This window comes from Nicotiana attenuata, unplaced genomic scaffold (genome assembly GCF_001879085.1).
Source record: "Nicotiana attenuata strain UT unplaced genomic scaffold, NIATTr2, whole genome shotgun sequence".
NCBI lineage: Eukaryota > Viridiplantae > Streptophyta > Magnoliopsida > Solanales > Solanaceae > Nicotiana > Nicotiana attenuata.
The window spans coordinates 218,907-226,426 of record NW_017670951.1 but is presented as its reverse complement, the minus strand read 5'-3'; positions in this window follow the sequence as shown (position 1 = coordinate 226,426).

Genomic DNA, 7,520 nt, shown 5'->3' with positions numbered 1-7,520 from the left:
TCAATTACACTTAACCAATTTATCCTGAAACCTAAATTTATTAAGGCTTAAACAGTAATTTAAAGAAAAACCCTAATTAACCAATTTCCAATTGAACTAATTAACCCTAGCTAATACCAATTATGGAAATTCAAATGATCTAAACTAACAACAAAATTAAAACTATTAAATCATTACAGCTAATCATGAAACTAATCTGTCAGAATTTTGAACAACAGGTAACAATTAACATAATCGAAAGCTAACCAGAATCAAAATATATTATCCAAACAACAGAATCAAAAAATCAGAAAAGAAAGGAACAAGAAGGCTTACTGATTATGGAACGAACTCTGGCCAGCCATTGCTGTTTGAATCCTCCAGGATTCTTGACACGTAACATCCCTAATCGTGTGTTTTCAAAAGAAAACACGTGATTAGGGAAATTACGGTCCAAAATCCCCAAGATTTCTGAGTTAGGGTTCTGCCGGAATTGGGATTTAAAATTTGTAATGTTCTGGGCAGATTCGAGGGTTTCTAGGTATGAATTAATGATGAGGGAGGGCTGAGGAGCATATAGTATGAATTTGGGCCGGTTTGGGTGAGTTTGTGACTTGGCCGGAAGAGTTTAGATCTGATATTCGAGGCGATTGGATGGGATTCGAGACAAACTAAGATGGGGGTTGGAAAGAGGAGAGAACGGTGGTTCTAGGGTGTAAATTTGAGAGAGATTGGAGAATCGCCGCCGCCGTGGGCGATTTTCGGCGGCGGCAGACGACGGAGACGGTGAGGGAATCGATGGCGGCTAGGGTCTCTCTAGGGTTTGGGGGTGAGAGACGGGAGGCAAGAGGGGGGTAGGGGGGCACGTTTGGACATATATATACTTAGTAACCTAGGCTTCAGGACCGTTAGATTAAAAAACCTCGACGGTCCTGATTGAAAGTTACTAAACGACGTTGTTTAGGGGGGGCGGACCTGGATCGGGTTAATGGTGTGGGTTTTGGGCTAACAGGCGGATCTGGGGGGGTTTTTGATTTGGGCTAGGCCAATTTTGGCCCAATTTTGGTCTTCTTATCAAGCCCCACTTTCTTTTATTTTAATTGTTCCTTTTTCATTTTTGTTTTGCTTTCATTTTGTATTTTATATTTTCTGATTTTATAAAATGCTAAAACACAACAAAGACCTAATTAAACTATTTAACTCCTAAAATTATTTAAAACTCTATTTAAAGATAAATGCAACAATTAACAATTAAAAGTGCAAAGAAACTATTTTTTTGCAATTTTCTTTAAATTTTGTTCTAAAACTAATTAATACCTAATTAATACTAAAATTATGAAATTAAATCCCTAAATGCAAGTGCATATTTTGTATTTTCATATGAATAAAAATGCAACCAACTAACACAAAAATTTAACAAAAAATTCACAAAAAATTGTAAAATAATAAAGAAATCAATTATTTGAAGCTTTTGGAATTAATTTGCTTAGGGCAAAAATCACGTGCTCACACCGGAGACCGGTGATGACGAGGAGGATGCGGGCACGGATCGGATTGAAGAGGATGCTTGGTATGAAGATGAGTATCCCAATGTCGATGGTGATGATGAAGAGGCAGATGGAGATGGCCTAGGTGATAAAGTTGATGGCGCTGCTGAGCCAGGCGGCGATTAGCAGTTTTTCCTTTCCTTCTTTTTTGTTTAGTCACAGACTTGTGCATTTTTGTGGGCGTCTTTTCGAGCCTTTGTAAAAAATATTCTAAGTATGAAATACTAGTTTCGTTACTCATATCTGATTCTTTTTCTTCTGTTCGAGTTTGTATGCCTTTTGATTTCGTTGTTTGGTTGCCTTAGTCGTAGTAACTTAGCTCAAGTAGGTTGAACAAGGTTGAAACAACACCTAGGTTTGATCATGGTCGAGGACCAGTAGGTGTTAGTTCGAACGAGGTCCAACATATCGCATGTTTATTTATGGCCAAGGGCTGATTAGGTGTTGATTCAAACGAGGTTGAATACAACCTATACTTGATTATCGGCCGAGGGCCGATTAGGTGTCGATTCGAATGAGGTTGAATATAACCTATACTTGATTACGGCAGAAGGCCGATTAGGTATTGATTCGAACGAGGTCGAATATAACCTATACTTAGTTATGGCGAGGCCGATTAGGTGTTGATTCGAACGAGGTCGAATATAACCTATACTTAGTTATGGCCGAAGGCCGATTAGGTGTTGATTCGAACGAGGTCGAATATAACCTATACTTAGTTATGGTCGAAGGTCGATTAGGTGTTGATTCGAATAAGGTCGAATATAACCTGTAATTAGTTATGGCCGAAGGTCGATTAGGTGTTGAGGCAACATTGCTTTGGCTGTACGATTGGAGAAAATATGAGTAAACTTCATGCATTTGTGCTTTGTTCATACACTTGGAGAAATTTACATATTTTCCAGGCTGGCATTCTGGTTCCAGTCTATCTAGCATTGGCTAGCATTCCAATCCCGGTCTATCTAGTCCCTTCATTGGTCGACTTGGAGAAGTATATTGAGAGATTGAGAAATGAACTAGCCGTCCTATGCGTCCTTCGGTGTGCACTTCAATCTTGAAGTGTCCCTTTCATCGCCTCGTTAAAAACCTCCTCGAGAAAATCCAAATGGGACAAAACTCAAGTGGGGACGCTTCATCTTTTAAAAGTTGTAGTACTTGAGGTGTGTAATATTCCAGTTGTTTGGTAGTCGCTTTCCTTCCATTGTTTCTAATTGAAATGACCCTTTCTTCGTTGTTGCCGTGATTTTGTATGGGCCGTCCCAATTTGTTCCTAGTTTGACTTCCTGTGGGTCTTCGCTTGCTTGTGTTTTAGCTTTAAGCACGTAGTCCCCGACTTTGAGTGGTCTGACCTTTGCCTTTTTGTTATAAGGGCATCTCCAACCTTGCCCCCATCTCCCATAATGGGGGCAATTTTTGGGGAAATTTTACTCCAACCCTCCCCCATTTTTGTCCCCAAAATGGGGGATGAATAGTGTTCCCTCAAATATGGGGGTACACTATTCATCTCCCCCATTACTATTCATCACTTTTTTATTATTATTTTATTATTTAATCTTTTATTTTATCTCTTTATATACACTTAATTATGTTTATGTAATGTTTTATAATATTAATATTATGCAATTCATCAAACACCTTGTATGCATNTTCGTGGATTTATTATCTACTATTTTGAATGAATTTTGTCGTTATGTAATATGTATTAAATTAATCTTGTATCGCAATGATTTCCCTTTTATTTGAATTATTAGTTAATCTATAATAATTGCTTACAAATTATATTATTTAAAATTTTGTGAAATTGTTTTAATTACGGAAATTACAAATTAATAAAAATAAAAGATGGAATTTGTTTAATTGAAATTAAAAAATGAAATTGAAATGAAAGATAATAATATAATATGGAAGAGAGAGAAAAGTTTAGGGGAAAAAATGGGGGAATGGTTGGAGTAAGTTGTCCCCAAAATGGGGAAATCCCCATTTTGGGGACAAAAAATGGGGTAAAGGTTGGAGATGGCCTAATAGCATTCTGCTATTGTTTTTGGGCGATCATCCTTATATAGGCCATATCCCTTTGTTCCTCAACTTCGTCGAGCTCTTGCCTTCTGCTTTCGTCGTTCCTCGGCCCGCTCTCATGGGAGTATCTCAGACTGGGCTCCCTGACTTCGACCGGTATTACAGCATCAGTCCCCTAGACTAGTGAGTAAGGTGTCTCTCCTGTGCTCGTCTTTGGCGTTGTTCGGTAGGCCCAAAGTACTTCTCGTAGTAATTCCGGCCTTAGCCCCTTGGCGTCTTCGAGTTTTTTCTTCATGATGTTCAGTATAGATCTGTTGGAGGACTCCACTTGCCCGTTACCCACGGGGTGATACGGTGTTGAGAGTATTCTTTTGATATGCCATTTCTCAAAAAATTCGGCGAATTTTTTTCCTGTAAATTAGGGTCTGTTGTCGCATCTGATCTCTTTGGGGGAGGCCGAAACGGCATACGATGTTTTTCCATATGAAGGCAATCACTTTTTGTTCGTGTATTTGGGCGAATGCTCTTGGTTCTACCCATTTAGAAAAATAGTCAGTTAAAACCAAAAGAAATCGTACGTTACCTCGCCTTGCCGGGAGCGGGCCCACGATGCCGTTCTCTAATTGATGAGCGGCCAAGGGAAAGTGACTGAGTGGAGGTGCTCGCCTGCTTGGCGGATCATTGGGGCGTACTTTTGACACTGCTCGCATTTTTTCACGAAATTTGCTGCCTCTTTTTTCATGGTGGGCCAGTAATATCCTGCCCATATGAGGCATCTGACCAAAGATAGATTGCTGGAATGAGCTCCGCAATGGCCTTCATGGACTTCCTCAAGGACGCGCCGCATCTGATTTGGGCCTAAGCATTTCGCTAGAGGGCCGCCATACGTCCTCTTGTATAGGTCGTTATGAATGATGCTGTACCTGGCTACTTGCATTCGCAGTTTCTTGGCTTCTTTTTTATCATCTGGAGTACGCCATCCTGCAAATATGTAACAATGCGGTTGCGCCATTCCTAAGTCAGGTTTATGTTTCTTACCTCGATTTGATCTATCGATAAATTGAGGAGGTGGACCGCGTTTCTCTCTCAGGTTGTGATATTTTTGGTGGTTGTTGCTGGTTTAGCAAGGTCGTCCGCCTCGGTATTCTGTGCTCAGGGGATTCGGTCGAGTTGACATTCATCGAACTCGGGCATCAACTTACAGATCTCGGCCTGGTATTTCTGTAACCTTTGCTCTTTAATATGGAAAGTCCTTGTGACTTGGTTGACAATGAGTTGGGAGTCGCAACGTAGTCTTAACCATCTCGCCCCGTAATTGAGTACTAGCTTTAACCCTGCAATTATGGCCTCGTTGTTAGTCATGTCCCGGAACCTTATGGACTGGCGAATTACTTCGCCGGTCGGAACTTCGAGTACGAGTCCTAGTTCGGACCCTGACGCATTAGAAGTGTCATTGGTGTACAGGACCCAGAGGTCCTATGTTTGGGGAGAAGCGTCGACAGCTTCTTTTTCGACTTCGGGCATTATTTTTGCGCTGAAGTCGGCAATGAAGTCAGCAAGGACTTGTGACTTTATCGCTGTTTGCAGTTGATATGCGATATCATGCTCGCTTAGTTCTATGGTCCATTTGGCCAACCCGCCCGATAACTCAGGTTTATGCAAAATACTTCTTAAGGGGAAAGTCGTGACTACCGAGATGGGGTGGTATTGAAAATATAGTCTAAGCTTTCGTGAAGCTATGACCAAGGCCAGGGCCAGTTTTACGAGGTGAGGGTACCTCGTCTCGGCGTCGACTAGGATTTTGCTGATGTAATAGATGGGAGACTATGTACCTTTATTTTCTTGGACCAGGATCGTGCCCATAGCTACTTTAGATACAGCAAGGTAGACGAGGAGGCATTCTCCCGATTCTGGTTTGGAAAGCAATGGTGGTGACGACAATTAAGCCTTCAACTCCTTCAAGGCTTAGGCACACTCAGAGGTCCATTGGAGGTCGTTATCCCTTTTTAGTACGCCAAAGAATTTGTGGCACATGTCAGATGATCGCGAAATGAATCTCGAAAGGGCGACGCTACGGCCAATTAATCTCTGAACCTGTTTTTTGGTGGTCAAGTGCTATGGTATCCCTTCGATGGCTTTGATTTGGTCGGGGTTGACTTCGATACCTCGTTGTGATACTAGGAAACCCAAGAATTTCCTAAGTCTACACTGAATGCACACTTTTCAGGGTTTAGTTTCATTCCATATCACCTAAGTATGTCGAAGGTTTCTCTCAAGTGGTCGATGTGGTCTTCTTTCCTTTTGGACTTGACCAGCATATCATCTATGTAGACTTCCATCGTCTTGCCGAGTCGGTATTTGAACATCTTTGTTACTTACCTTCGGTACGTTGCCCATGCGTTTTTTAGTCCGAAGGGCATGACTCTGTAGCAGTACGTCCCCTGATGGGTGATGAAAGTGATTTTCTCCTGATCCTCCTCTTCCATGAGGATCTGATTATAGCCTGAGTAGGCGTCCAAAAAACTCAGCAGTTTGTGCTCTGCCGTTGCGTCGATGAGTTGGTCGATATGAGGTAATGGAAACAAATCTTTGTGGCATGCTTTATTCAAATCTGTAAAGTCCACGCACATTCGCCACTTTCCATTTTTCTTTTTACCATGGCCACATTGGCGACCCATTCGGGGTATTTTGACTCCCTGACGGAGCCATTTACAATAATTTTTCGACCTCTTCGCGTATTGCATCATTGATTGCGGAGTTGAACTTACCCCGGACTTGTCTCCTCGGGGGTGAAATAGATCAATGTTCAATTTGTGTGTGGCGATTTCCTTTGGAATGCCTTGCATATCTGCATGGCTAAAAGCAAATAGGTCCGCGTTAATAGTTAAGAATTGACGAAATTTACCTGGTTCTTGAAGCTTGCAGCCGATGTAGGCTTTCTTGATGTGATCGTTGCTGTCTAATATAACGGGGTTGAGGTCTTCAATGATCGATTCTGCAGCTTCAACCGTGTCAGGATCTTTGATGACGTCCTCGTTTGACTTCGACCCTGTTAATTGCTATGCTTCTTTTTCTCTATCCTTTGCTTGTTGAGTGCTCGTACAGTCTAGAGCGATGCGATAACATTCCTGGGATGTGCGTTGTTCCCCTCGTATACTAAACATTCCCCATGGAGTTGGAAATTTGATGACTTGGTACAAGTTGGAGGGGATGGCTCTCATGGTGTGTATTCATGGTCACCCTATTATGGCGTTGTATGCTGTGTCTTGGTCCATGATATGGAATGTGGTTTCCAGAATGACGCCACCGGCTAGGACGGGGAGTTTTATCTCGTGGATGTTCGTTCAACTGCATTGTTAAAACCCGTTAGCGTGATGCAATGCGGTACTATCTTATCCTCGAGTTTTATTTGTGCAAGTACTCGAGGGTGGATAATGCACGCTCGCTTCCATCGTCTACCATAATGCGTCTCACATCGGTATCTTAAATTCGTAAAATGATAACAAGGGCATCATAGTGATGGAAAACCAAACCGTCGGTATCTTATCGAAGATGATACTTTCTTCGAGTTCATCGTACCGCCCGTGGGTGATTGACCATTTGAGCTTGTGGGTTGTGGTGAATTTCACACTGTTGATAGAAGCATCGTCGCCGCCGCCGATGAACATGTGGACGGTGCGAGTGGGCGAGGGTGGCTTTAGTGGTCCTTGATGTTGTTCACGTCCTCTGGGAAAATTGGTCCTCCCTCGATCCCTCAGCAACCCTTTGAGGTGTCCCTGTCGAAGCATGTTTACGACCTCCTGCCTTAGGGCGATGCAATCCTCGGTTTTGTGCCCTCGTTCATGGTGGAACGCGCAAAGAGCCTCCGACTTTCTGGTATTCGGATCTGACCTCATCTTTTATGGCCACTTCACCTTTGTTCCGAGCTTCTCCAAGGCGTACACTATTTCTGTATGCGACACACAAAAATTGTGAACA